Source organism: Aotus nancymaae, unplaced genomic scaffold (genome assembly GCF_030222135.1).
Source record: "Aotus nancymaae isolate 86718 unplaced genomic scaffold, 86718_ANA_hifiasm-v0.15.2.pri h1tg000067l, whole genome shotgun sequence".
Taxonomy (NCBI): domain Eukaryota; kingdom Metazoa; phylum Chordata; class Mammalia; order Primates; family Aotidae; genus Aotus; species Aotus nancymaae.
The window spans coordinates 25,625,960-25,640,069 of NW_026988482.1; the positions used below are offsets into that span (position 1 = coordinate 25,625,960).

Consider the following 14,110-nt stretch of genomic DNA (forward strand, 5'->3'; position numbering starts at 1 on the left):
GGGCATTAAAAGGGGTGGGGCTGCCTTGCTTTGTGTCCCCAAGGCTCTGACTGCAGCCCCAAGGCTCTTGTGTCCCCAAGGCTCTGACTGGTGGTTCAGCTGTGTCTGGTTGGTCATCTTGTCCTCTCTGTTGTCCCAGACAACAGATGAGACCCAAGGTGCAGCACCCTTCCAGCTAAATGACAGTGCTGCAGAGGCTCCGGTGCATCTGTGTTCTGGAAGAGCTATTTGTAATATTTTTGAGGAGCCTCCATACTGTTCTCCATAGTGGTGTACTAGTTTACATCTTCACCACAGTGTATAAGGGTTCTGTTTTTTCTGCATCCTTGCCAGCATTTGTTATTTTTGTCTTTTTGGTGTTAGTCATTGTAATTGGGGTGAGATGATACCTCATTGTTGGTTTTATTTGCATTTCTGTGATGATTAATTATATTGAGCATTTTTCATATATTTATTGGCCATTTATATGTCCTTTTTTGAGAAATGTTTGTTCAGATTATTTGGCCATTTTTATTTTTATTTTTCAATATTTAATGTCACCATTAATTATATTTTCAAATCTAAAGACAAATTACAGATAGGAAGAGAAATTTATGAAAATTATGGAGCACAGCATTCAGAATATCGGAAAAAGAATACAAAAAATTGTAACACAAGCGCCTCCACAGGCAGTCAAGCGACCTCATCAAGCAGCTCCCTGACATCACAGCCAGGTAAATCCACAAAGATGGGAAAAAACAGTGCAAAAAAGTTGAAACCATCAAAGACCAGAACACCTCTTCACCTTCAAGGGATCACAACTCCTCAACAACACGGGACTACAACATGACCAAAAAAGAGTGCGACGAATGGACAGAAACAGGCTTCAGAAGGGGGATAGTAACAAACTTTTCTGAGCTAAAGGAACACGTTCTAACTCAATGCAAAGAAACCAAAAACCTTGAAAAAAGGTTAGACGAAATACTAACTAGAATAACCAGCTTAGAGAAGAACATGAATAACTTGATGGAGTTGAAAAACACAGCAGGAGAACTACTTGAAGCAAACACAAGTTTTAATAGCCGAATCGATCAAGCAGAAGAAAGGATATCAGAGATTGAAGATCAACTCAATGAAATAAAAAGAGAAGGCAAGACAAGCAAAAAAGGAGTGAAAAGAAATGAACAAAGCCTCCAAGAAATATGGGATTATGTGAAAAGACCTGATCTATGCTTGATCAGTGTACCTGAATATGATGAGAAGAATGAATCCAAGCTGGAAAACACACTCCAGGATATTATCCAGGAGAACTTCCCAAGCCTAGCAAGGCAGTCCAACATTCAAATCCAAGAAATACAGAGAACTCCACAAAGATATTCCTCAAGAAGACCAACCCCAAGGCACATAATTGTCAGATTCACCAGGGTCAAAATGAGGGAAAAAATGCTAAGGGCAGCCAGAGAGAAAGGTCAGGTGACCCACAGAGGGAAGCCAGTCAGACTCACAGTAGATATCTCGGCAGAAACCCTACAAGCCCGAAGAGAGAGGGGGCCAATATTTAACATCCTTAAAGAAAAGAACTTTCAACCTAGAATCTCATATCCAGCCAAACTAAGCTTCATAAGTGAAGGAGAAATAAAATCCTTTACGGACAAGCAATTACTGAGAGATTTCGTCACCGCCAGACCTGCCCTACAAGAACTCCTGAAAGAAACACTAAGCATGGAAAGGAACAAGTGCCAGACACTGCAAAACCAAACCAGTTGGCAAAGACCAAAAATGCAATGAAGAAAATGAGTCAACTAATGGGAAAGAAAACCAGCCAGTAACAAAATGGCAGGATCAAATTCACACATAACAATATTAACATGGAATGTAAGTGGCCTAAATGCCCCAATCAAAAGACACAGACTGGCAAACTGTATAAAAAGTCAGAACCCATTGGTGTTCTGTATTAAGGAAAGCCCTCTCACATACAAAGACACACATAGACTCAAAATAAAGGAATGGAAGAAGATTTACCAAGCAAATGGAGAACAAAAAAAAGCAGGGATTGCAATCCTAGTCTCAGATAAAATGGACTTCGACAAAGATCAAAAGAGACAAAGAAGGACACTACATAATGGTAAAAGGATCAATCCAACAGGAAGAGCTAACTATCCTAAATATATACGCCCCCAACACAGGAGCACCCAGATACATAAAGCAAGTTCTTAACAACCTAAAACGAGATTGAGACTCCCACACAATAATAGTGGGAGACTTCAACACTCCACTGTCAGTATTAGACAGATCAGTGAGACAGAAGATTAACAAGGACCTCCAGGACTTGAATGCACAGCTGGAACAAGCGGACCTAATAGACATACACAGAAGGCTTGACCCCAAATCCACAGAATACACATTTTTCTCAGCACCACATTGCACTTACTCTAAAATTGACCACATCATTGGAAGCAAATCACTCCTCAGCAAATGCAAAAGAACAGAAATCATAACAAACAGATCACAGAGCAATCAAACTAGAGCTCAGGATCAAGAAACACACTCAAACAAGTACAACCACTTGGAAACTGAACAACTTGCTTCTGAGTGTTGACTGGATAAACAATGAAATGAAGGCAGAAATAAAGATGTTCTTCGAAACCAACCAGAATGAAGACACAACTTACCAGAATCTCTGGGACACTTTTAAAGCAGTGTCGAGAGGGAAATATACAGCAATAAATGCCCACGAGAGAAGAGAGGAAGGATATAAAATCAACACCCTATCATCAAAATTGAAAGAGCTAGAGGAGCAAGATAAAAAAAAAAAACTAAAAATCTAGCAGAAGACAGGAAATAACTAAGATCAGAGCAGAACTGAAGGAGATAGAGACACAAAAAACCCTTCAAAAAATCAATAAATCCAGGAGCTGGTTTTTTGAAAAGATTGACAAAATAGACTGCTAGCCAGATTAATAAAAGAGAAAAGGGAGAAGAATCAAATAGATGCAATAAAAAATGATAAAGGGGATGTCACCACTGATTCCACAGAAGTACGAACTACCATCAGAGATTACTACAAATAGCTCTACTCACATAAACCAGTAAACCAGGAAGAAATGGATAAATTCCTAGACACTTTTACTCTACCAAGACTAAACCAGGAGGAAGTTGAAACCCTGAATAGACCAATAACAAGGGCTGAAGTAGAGGCAGCAATCAATAGCTTACCAACCAAAAAAAGTCCAGGTCCAGATGGGTTCACAGCCGAATTCTACCAGACGTACAAAGAGGAGCTGGTTCCATTCCTTCTGAAACTGTATCAAACAATACAAAAGGAGGGAATCCTCCCTAACTCATTTTATGAGACCAACATCATCCTGATACCAAAACCAGGCAGAGACTCAACTAAAAAAGAAAACTTGAGGCCAATATTCACGATGAACATCAAGGCGAAAATCTTCAATAAAATACTGACAAGCAGATTGCAATAGGACATCAAGAAGCTTATCCATCACGACCAAGTAGGCTTCATTCTGGGGATGCAAGGCTCGTTCAACATGTGCAAATCCATAAATGTAATCTATCACATAAACAGAACCAAAGACAAAAATCACATGATTATCTCAATAGATGCAGAGAAGGCCTTTGATAAAATTCAACAGCCCTTCATGCTAAAAACTCTCAATAAACTCGGTATTGACAGAACGTATCATAAAATGATAAAAGCTATATATGACAAACCTACAGCCAATATCATACTGAACGGGCAAAAGCTGAAAGAATTCCCTTTGAAATCAGGCACTGGACAAGGATGCCCTCTCTCACCACTCCTATTCAACATAGTGTTGTAAGTTCTAGCCAGAGCAATCAGGCAAAAAAAGAAATAAAGGGTATTCAATTAGGAAAGGAGGAAGTCAAACTGTCTCTATTTGCAGATGACGTGATTGTATATCTAGAAGACCCCATCGTCTCAGCCCAAAATCAAACTGATAAGCAACTTCAGCCAAGTCTCAGGATACAAAATCAATGTGCAGAAATCACAAGCATTCCTATATACCAATAACAGACAAACAGAGAGTCAAATTAAGAGTGAACTCCCATTCACAATTGCTACAAAGAGAATAAAATACCCAGGAATACAACAAATAAAGGATGTAAAGGACCTCTTCAAGGAGAACTACAAACCACTGCTCAACGAAATAAGAGAGGATACAAACTGATGGAGAAACATTCCATGCTCATGGTTAGGAAGAATCAATATGAAAATGGCCATACTGCCCAAAGTAATCTATAGATTCAACACTATCCTCATCAAGCTACCAATGACCTTCTTCACAGAACTGGAGAAAACCACTTTAAATTTCATATGGTATCACAAAGGACCCCACATAGCCAAGACAATCCTAAGCAAAAAGAACAAAGCCGGAGGCGTCACATTGCCTGACTTCAAACTATACTACAAGACTACAGTAATCAAAACAGCATGGTACTGGTACCAAAACAGAGACACAGACCAATGGAACAGAACGGAGACCCCAGAAGAAACACCACACATCTACAACTCTCTGATCTTTGATTAACCTGACAAAAACAAGCAATGGGGAAAGGACTCAATGTTTAATAAATGGTGTTGGGAAAACTGGCTAGCAATGTGCAGAAAGCAGAAACTGGACCACTACCTGTCACCTTACACTAAAATTAAGTCCAGATGGATCAAAGATTTAAACATAAAACCTAATACCATAAAAACACTAGAAGAAAATGTAGGCAAAACCATCCAGGACATAGGCATAGGCAAGGACTTCATGACTAAAATACCAAAGGCAATGGCAATAAAAGCCAAGAAGACAAATGTGATCTAATTAAAATTCAGAGCTTCTGTACAGCAAAAGAAACCATCGTTAGAGTGAATTGGCAACCAACAGAATGGGAAAACATTTTTGCAGTCTACCCATCTGACAAAGGGCTAATATCAAGAATCTACAAAGAACTAAAACCGATGTACAAGAAAAAAACAACTCCATTCAAAAGTGGGCAAAGGATATGAACAGACAGTTTTCAAAAGAAGACATATATGAGGCCAACAAACATATGAAAAAATGCTCATCATCACTGGTCATTAGAGAAATGCAATCAAAACCACACAGAGATATCAGCTCAGGCCAGTTAGAATGGCAATCAATAAAATATCTGGAGACAACAGAAAACCAAACACCGTATGTTCTCACTCATAGGTGGGTGTTGAATGAGAACACATGGACTCAGGGAGAGGAACATCACATACTGGGGCAGTTGAGGGGGTAGGGGAGAGACAGCAGGGGGTGGGGAGGGATAACATGGGGATAAATGCCAGATCATAGTATGCACTTAAAGTAAAATAAATAAATTTTAAAAAAACAAACATCAATACCAGTAAGTCATTTAAAAAAACCCCAATAAATCACTAAAAAAATTGTAACACATATGTAACTCTTCTTGTAATGATGAACAAAGAAAGAATAGCTCACTTTGTATTCCGACCACAGTATAAATAAATGTAAAGAAATATAAAGCAGTTAAGTGATAGATGTTAGGTAGAAAGTATTGATCACAGGGGGAATCAATTTGCCCATTTTGTAAGTGGATTTTTAAAAAAACTTTTGCTTTTGAGATGTTTGAGTTTCTTGTATATTCTGTCAGATGAGTAGTTTCAAAATATTTTCTCCCATTCTATAGGTTGTCTTTTCACTTTGTTTATTATTTCCTTTGCTGTTCAGAGCCTTTTCATTTTTATATAATCCAGTTTGTTTATTTTTGCTTGTGTTGCTTGTGCTTTTGAGGTCTTATTCATAAAATCTTTGTGTAGACCAATGTCCTGAAGCATTTTTCCTGTTTACTCATAGTAGTTTTATAGTTTTGGGTTTTACAATTACGTTTTTGATTTACTTTCAGATGATTTTTGTATAGGGAGGGAGGTGGAAGTCTAGTTTCATTGTTCTGCATATGTATATCCAGTTTTCTTAGCATAGTTTTTTGAAGAAACTGTCCTTTTGCCAATAAGTGTTCTTGGTACTTTTGTCAAAAACTAATTGGCTGTAGTTATGTGTATTAATTTCTGAGTTCTCTATACTGTCTTTTTGTCTGTATGTCTGTTATTATGCCAGTATCATGCTGTTTTGGTTACTATTGCTTTGTAGTATATTCTGAGGTGTAGCAGTATGATACTTCTAGCTTTGCTCTTTTTGCTCAGGATTACTTTGGCTATTTGGGAGGTTTTCTGCTTCCATGCCAATTTTTAGCATTTTTCTCCTTATTTCTGTTAAGAATGTCATTGGTGTTTTGTTAGGGATTGCATTAAATCTGTAGATTGCTTAGGGTAGTATGGCCATTTCAACAATATTCTTCTGATTCATGAACTTGACCTTTTTTTCCATTTCTTTGTGGCCTCTTCAATTTCTTTTATCAGTGTTTTATAGGTTTTTTCTTTGTTTGTTTAAAGACAGAGTCTAACTCTGTTGCCCAGGCTGGAGTGCAATGGCTCAATCTTGGCTCACTGCAAACTTTGCCTCCCGGGTTCAAGAGATTCTTCTGCCTCAGCCTCCTGATTTGCTGAGAATACAGGCGTGTGCCACCATGCTCAGCTATTTTTTTTTTTTTTTTTTTAGTAGAGATGGGGTTTCACCATATTGGTCAGGCTGGCCTTGAACTCCTGACTTTGTGATCCGCCCTCCTCGGCCTCCTAAAGTGCTGGGATTACAGGCATGAGCCACTGCACCCAGCCAGTGTTTGGTAGTTTTCCTTGTAGAGATCTTTCACCTGCTTGGTTAGATTTATTCTCAGGGTTTTTTTTTTTTTTTTTTTCTTGGTAGCAATTATAAATAGGATTGCCTTCTTCATTTTTTGACTCTTCCATTGTTCCTATATAGAAGTGCTACTAATTTTTATACATTAATTTTGTATCATACAAGTTTACTGTGAATTAGTTTATCAGTTCTAAGAGGTTTTTGGTAGAGTCTTTAGGTTTTTGTATATATAAGATCATGTCATCTGCAAACTGGGACAATTTGGCTTTCTGCTTTCCAGTTTTGATGCCTCTTATTTATTTTTCTTGCCTAATTGCTCTGGCTATGACATCTAGTGCTATGTTGAATAAGAGTGGCTATCATTGTCTTGTTCCAGTTCTTAGAGGAAAAGTTTTAACTTTTCCCCATTCAGAAAGATGCTAGCTGTGAGTTTGTTATATATGGCCTTTGTATATTGAGTTACTTTACTTCTACACATAATTTTATTAAGTGTTTTCATCATGAGGGATGTTCAATTTCATTAAGAGCTTTCTGTGAGTCTATTGAGATGATATGGTTTTTGTCCTTCATTCTATTGATGTGATATATGATGTTTATTTATTTGCATGTGTTGAATTATTCTTAACATTCCTGGGATTAATCTCACTTGGTTATGGTTATCTTTTTGATTTGTTGTTGGCTTTGGTTTGCTAGTATTTTGTTGAGGATTTTTGTGTTTGTGTTCATCAGGGATGTTGGCATGTAGTTTTCTTTTTTGGTTGTGTCTTTATGTGGTTTTGCTATCAAGGTAATGCTGGGCTTGTAGAATGAGTTAGTGAGAATTCTCTGCTTCAATGTTTTGAAATAGTTTGAGAAGACTTGGTATTAATTTTTCTTTAAAAGTATGATAGAATTTTGTGATAAAGCCATTGTTTTTGGACTTTTCTTTGTTGGAAGACCTTTTATTACTGAATTGATCTCATTACTTGTTATTGGTCTGTTCAGATTTTGTTTCTTCTTAGTTTACTCTTGGTATGTTGTAGGTGTCCAGGAATTTATCTGTTCTAGGTTTTAAAATGTATTGACATATTTCATAGTAATCACCAATGAGTCTTTGTATTTCCATGGCTCCTGTTGTGCTGTCTCCTTTTCACTTCTGATTTTATTTATTTGTATCTTCTCTCTTTTGTCTTAGTCTAGCTAATGGTTAACCATTTTATTTAATTTCAAAAAACTAAATTTTAGTTTATTTTTTATTTTACTTTAGGTTCTGGGGTACATGTGCAGGTTATGCAGGGTTGTTGCATAGGTGCATACTATATTCAGCGTTATCCCTCCCCACCTTCCCCACCCCCTGCTGTCGCTCCCCTATCCCACTCCATCTGCCAAGTGTGTGATGCTTCTCTCCCTGAGTCCATGTGTTCTCATTGTACAACACTTGCCTATGAGTGAGAACATGTGGTGTTTGGTTTTCTGTTCTTGTGTCAGTTTGCTGAAAATGATGATTTCCAGATTCATCCAAGTCCCTACAAAGGACATGAACTCATTGTTTTTTATGGCTGCATAGTATTCCATGGTGTATATGTGCCACATTTTCTTTGTCCAGTCTATCATGGATGGGCATTTGAATTGGTTCCAGGTCTTTGCTATTGTACACAGGGCTGCAATGAACATACGTGTGCATGTGTCTTTATAGTAGAACGATTTATAGTTCTTTGGGTACATACGCAGTAATGGGATTTCTGGGTCATGGCATTTCTGTTTCTAGATCCTTGAGAAATCGTCACACTGTCTTCCACAATGGTTGAACTACTTTACACTGCCACCAACTGTGTAGGAGTGTTCCTATTTCTCCACATCCTCTCCAGCATCTGTTGTCTTCAGATATTTTATTGATTGCCATTCTAACTGGCCTGAGCTGATATCTCAGTGTGATTTTGATTTGCATTTCTCTAATGACCAGTGATGATGAGCATTTTTTCATATGTTTGTTGGCCTCATATATGTCTTCTTTTGAAAACTGTCTGCTCATATCCTTTGCCTACTTTTGAATGGAGTTGTTCGTTTTTTTCTTGTACATCTATTTCAGTTCTTTGTAGATTCTTGATATTAGCCCTTTGTCAGATAGGTAGACTGCAAAAATGTTTCCCCTTCTGTTGGTTGCCGATTCGCTCTAATGATAGTTTCTTTTGCTGTACAGAAGCTCTGAATTTTAATTAGATCACATTTGTCTATTTTGGCTTTTGTTGCCATTGCTTTTGGTATTTTAGTCATGAAGTCCTTGCCTATGCTTATGTCCTGGATGGTTTTGCCTACGTTTTCTTCTAGTGTTTTTATGGTGTTAGGTTTTATGTTTAAATCTTTGATCCATCTGGACTTAATTTTAGTGTAAGGTGTCAGGAAGGGGTCCAGTTTCTGCTTTCTGCACATTGCTAGCCAGTTTTCCCAACACCATTTATTAAACATTGAATCCTTTCCCCATTGCTTGTTTTTGTCAGGTTTGTCAACGATCAGATGGTTGTAGATGTGTGGTGTTGCTTCTGAGGCCTCTGTTCTGTTCCATTGTTCTGTGTATCTGTTTTGGTACCAGTACCATGCTGTTTTGATTACTGTAGCCTTGTAGTATAGTTTGAGTCTGGCAGTGTGATGCCTCTGACTTTGTTCTTTTTGCTTAGGATTGTCTTGACTGTGTGGAGTCCTTTGTGATTCCATATGAAGTTTAAAATGGTTTTTTCCAGTTCTGTGAAGAAGGTCATTGGTAGCTTCATGGGGATTGTGTTGAATGTATAAATTACTTTGGGTAGTATGGCCATTTTCATGATATTGATTCTTCCTAACCATGAGCATGGAATGTTTTTCCATCTTTTTGTATCCTCTCTTATTTCGTTGAGCAGTGGTTTGTAGTTCTCCTTGAAGAGGTCCTCTACATCCTTTGTTAATTGTATACCTAGGTATTTTATTCTCTTTGTTGCAATTGCGGATGGGAGTTCACTCTTGATTTGGCTCCCAGTTTGTCTGTTATTGGTATATAGGAATGCTTGTGATTTCTGCACATTGATTTTGTATCCTGAGACTTGGCTGAAGTTGCTTATCAGTTTGAGAAGATTTTAGGCTGAGACGATGGGGTCTTCTAAATATACAATCATGTCATCTGCAAATAGAGACAGTTTGACTTCCACCTTTCCTAATTGAATACCTTTTATTTCTTTTTGTTGCCTGATTGCTCTGGCTAGAACTTCCAATACTATATTGAATAGGAGTGGTGAGAAAGAGTATCCTTGTCCAGTGCCTGATTTCAAAGGAAATTATTCCAGCCTTTGCCCGTTCAGTATGATATTGGCTGTAGGTTTATCATAAATAGCTTTTATCATTTTATGATACATTCCATCGATAACCTAGTTTATTGAGAGTTTTTAGCATGAAGGGCTGTTGAATTTTGTTGAAGGCCTTCTCTGCATCTATTGAGATAATCATGTTGTTTTTGTCTTTGGTTCCATTTATGTCATGGATTATGTTTATAGTCTTGTGTCTGTTGAACCAGCCTTGCATCCCCGAATGAAGCCTACTTCACCATGATGAATAAGCTTTTTGATGTGCTGTTGCATTTGGTTTGCCAGTATTATATTGACGATATTTGTGTCGATGTTCATCATGGATACTGACCTGAAGTTTTCTTTTTCAGTTGAATCTCTTCCAGTTTTGGTATCAGGATCATGTTGATCTCATATAATGTGTTAGGGAGGATTCTCTCTTTTTATATTGTTTGATATAGTTTCAGAAGGAGTGGAACCTCCTCCTCTTTGTATGTCTGGTAGAATTCAGCTGTGAACCCATCTGGACCTGGACTTTTTTGGTCGGTAGGCTATTCATTGCTGCCTCAACTTTAGCCTTTGTTATTGGTCTATTCAGGGTTTCAACTCCCTCCTGGTTTAGTCTTGGTAGATTACATGTGTCCTGGAATTTATCCATTTCTTCCTGGTCTTCTGGTTTATGTACATAGAGTTGTTTGTAGTAATCTCTGATGTATTTCTGTGGGATCAGTGGTTATATCCCCTTTATCTTTTTTTATTGCATCCATTTGATTCTTGTCTCTTTTCTTTTTTGTTAGTCTGGCTAGTGGTCTATTTTGTTGATCTTTTCAAAAAACAGCTCCTGGATATATTGATTTTTTGAACTTTTTTTATGCATCTATCTCATTCTGTTCTGCTCTGATCTTATTTATTTATTGTCTTCTGCTAGCTTTTGAGTGTTTCTTGATCTTCCTCCTCTAGCTGTTTCAATTTTGATGATAGGGTGTCAATTTTAGATTTTCCTTGTTTTTCATGTGGGCATTTATTGCTATAAATTTTCCTCTGCACACTGCTTTAAAGGTGTGCTAGAGATTCTGGTAAGTTTTGTCTTCATTCTGATTGGTTTTGAAGAACATCTTTATTTCTGCCTTCATTTCATTGTTTATCCAGTCAACACTCAGAAGCAACTTGTTCAGTTTCCAAGTGGTTGTGCGGATTTGAGTGTGTTTCTTAATCTGCAATTCTAGTCTGATTGCGCTGTGGTCTGATAGACTGTTATGATTTCCATTCTTTTGCATTTGCTGAGTAGTGATTTACTTCCAATTATGTGGTCAATTTTAGAGTAAGTGTGATGTAGTGCTGAGAAAAAATGTATATTCTGTGGATTTGGGGTCAAGCCTTCTGTGTATGTCTATTAGGTCTGCTTGTTCCAGCTCTGCATTCAAGTCCTGGATGTCCTTGTTAATTTTCTGTCTTGTTCATCTGTCTAATATTGACAGTGGAGTGTTGAAGTCTCCCATTTATTATTGTGTGAGAGTCTCAATCTCGTTTTAGGTCGTTAAGAACTTGCTTTATGAATCTGGGTGCTCCTTTGTTGGGTGCATATATATTTAGGATAATTAGCTCTTCTTGTCAGATTGATCCTTTTAACATTATGTAATGCCCTTTTTTGTCTGTTTTGATCTTTGTTGGTTTGAAGTCTGTTTTATCAGAGACTAGGATTGCAACCCCTGCTTTTTTTTGTTCTCCATTTGCTTGGTAAATCTTCTTCCATCCCTTTATATTGAGTCTATGTGTGTCTTCGTATGTGAGAGAGGTTTCTTGAATGCAGCACACCAATGGGTCTTGAGTTTTTATCCAGTTTGCCAGTCTGTGTCTTTTGATTGTGGTGTTGAGGCCACTTACATTCCATGTTAATATTGTTATGTGTGAATTTGATCCTGCCATTTTGTTACTGGCTGGTTTTCTTACCCATTAGTTGACTCATTTTCTTCATTGCATTTTTGGTCTTTGCCATTTGGTGTGCTGTTGCAGTGTCTGGTACTTGTTCCTTTCCATGCTTAGTGTTTCTTTCAGGAGCTCTTGTAGGGCAGGTCTGGTGGTGATGAAATCTCTTGGTAATTGCTTGTCCATAAAGGATTTTATTTCTCCTTCACTTATGAAGCTTAGTTTGGCTGGATATGAGATTCTGGGTTGAAAGTTCTTTTCTTTAAGGGTGTTAAATATTGGCCCCCTCTCTCTTCGGGCTTGTAGGGTTTCTGCCGAGATATCTACTATGAGTCTGACTGGCTTCCCTCTGTGGGTCACCTGACCTTTCTCTCTGGCTGCCCTTAGCATTTTTTCCCTCATTTTGACCCTGGTGAATCTGACAATTATGTGCCTTGGGGTTGGTCTTCTTGAGGAATATCTTTGTGGAGTTCTCTGTATTTCTTGGATTTGAATGTTGGACTGCCTTGCTAGGCTTGGGAAGTTCTCCTGGATAATATCCTGGAGTGTGTTTTCCAGCTTGGATTCATTCTCCCCTTCATATTCAGGTACACTGATCAAGCGTATTAGATTTTTTCACGTAATCCTGTATTTCTTGCCTGTGGAGGTGCTACTGGGTTTCTAGGGACTCCTTCAGGTTACTAGGTAGGCTTCCTGTGTCTCTTTTGTTTACACTGGGAGGTTAGGCCCACCTCTTCCGCTGACCTGGAGGCATTACTGGGTTGTCAAGAACACAGTCCTGTTGCTATGTAGGCTTCCTGTGTATTTTGTTAAAACATGAAGCCTAGTCCCACCCCTTTAATGGTGTATTGTGTCTTTCCTCCACAGGGCTGGATCATTCAGGGTTCAGCTCAGACTGAGGCACTGGCTGTGTAACCTGCTCGAGTTAGTGCTTCAGCCCTCGTTTTTGGGGGAAGGTAGGGACCCACCCAGCTGCACTGTCTGTCTCCCCGCTTTCAGCTCTCTCTGTTTCTCTGGGCAGTGAGAGGGGGTGATAGCTGGGTCTGCAAGCTCTCCTGCCTGATTTATGGGCTTATGCGTTTGCTTAGATCTGTGTGCCAATCCGGGACACCGTCCTGGATTATTATTCAGCTCTGCTGGCAAAGATCCCGTTCTATGTATTCCTGAAGCTTTGGGGGAAGCACTGTATCTGGACTGGAGTGCCAGAGGGGGAACCTCGGACTCACTGGTCAGATGCACTTCCTGGGTGAAACAGCACCCCTCCCCGCCTCGGTCTGCCCTGCCTGGGCTTTGCTCATCGTCTGACCAGACCCGTTGAAATGCACCTGGTAACTTGGTTGGAGCTAGGAGATCTCTCAATTTCTGTGTCTCAGTCTCTGGGTGTTGTGCACCAGAGTTATGTCTATTTGGCTATCTTGACTCTGTAATTCCAGTTTTGTTGATCTTTTGTTTTTAGTCTCAATTTTGTTTATTTCTGTGGTCTTTATTCTTTCTTTACTTCTGATAACTTTGTTTTGTTTTGTTCTTGCTTTTCTAGTTTCTTGAGGTGCACAATTAAGTTATTTGAAATCTTTCTAGTTTTTAATGATTTCAGCATTTATTTCCTTAAACTTTCCTCTTAATGCTGCTTTTGCTGTGTCCCCTAGGTTTTGGGGTCTTATGATTCTATTTTCATTTATTTCAAGGATATTTCTTTGGCTTCATATGTGGGCAAGTGGCTGCTCAGCTTTCCTGGGTACATGTCTGCTGGAGGTGGTTCACAGGGTTTCTCTGGCTCATGATGTAGATGTGCACCTGCTTGGCTGGCCTGGGTCTGTGTCTGCCATTGGCACCCTATAGGGCTATTTCTGAGGCCTGGTATGTAGGTGCAAGGCTGCTTGCCTGACCTGGGGGGGAATACCTAGGGGTAGGAAGGCAGCAGACTTAGGGCTGTTTCTCAAGCCCGTGACATGGTTGCAGCTGCTCAGCTGGCTTGGGGGTGCTTCTGCAGAGGGTGGCCCACAGGGTTGTTTCATAGGCCTGAGATGCAGACACAGCATTGCTTAGTTGGCCTGGTAACATGTCTGCTAGAGGTGGCCCACAGGGCCATTTCTTGAGCTTAGGATGTGAGTACATAACTGCTTAGCAGGACTGGGGTTGTGTCTG

At 39.0% G+C, this 14,110-nt stretch overlaps 1 protein-coding gene across 5 annotated transcripts in view; it reads left to right on the top strand.

Annotated features, from left to right (window-relative positions):
- Positions 1-14,110, top strand: part of DOCK3 (dedicator of cytokinesis 3) — a 610,183-nt gene that overhangs the window by 130,611 nt on the left and 465,462 nt on the right. The window lies entirely within an intron of this gene.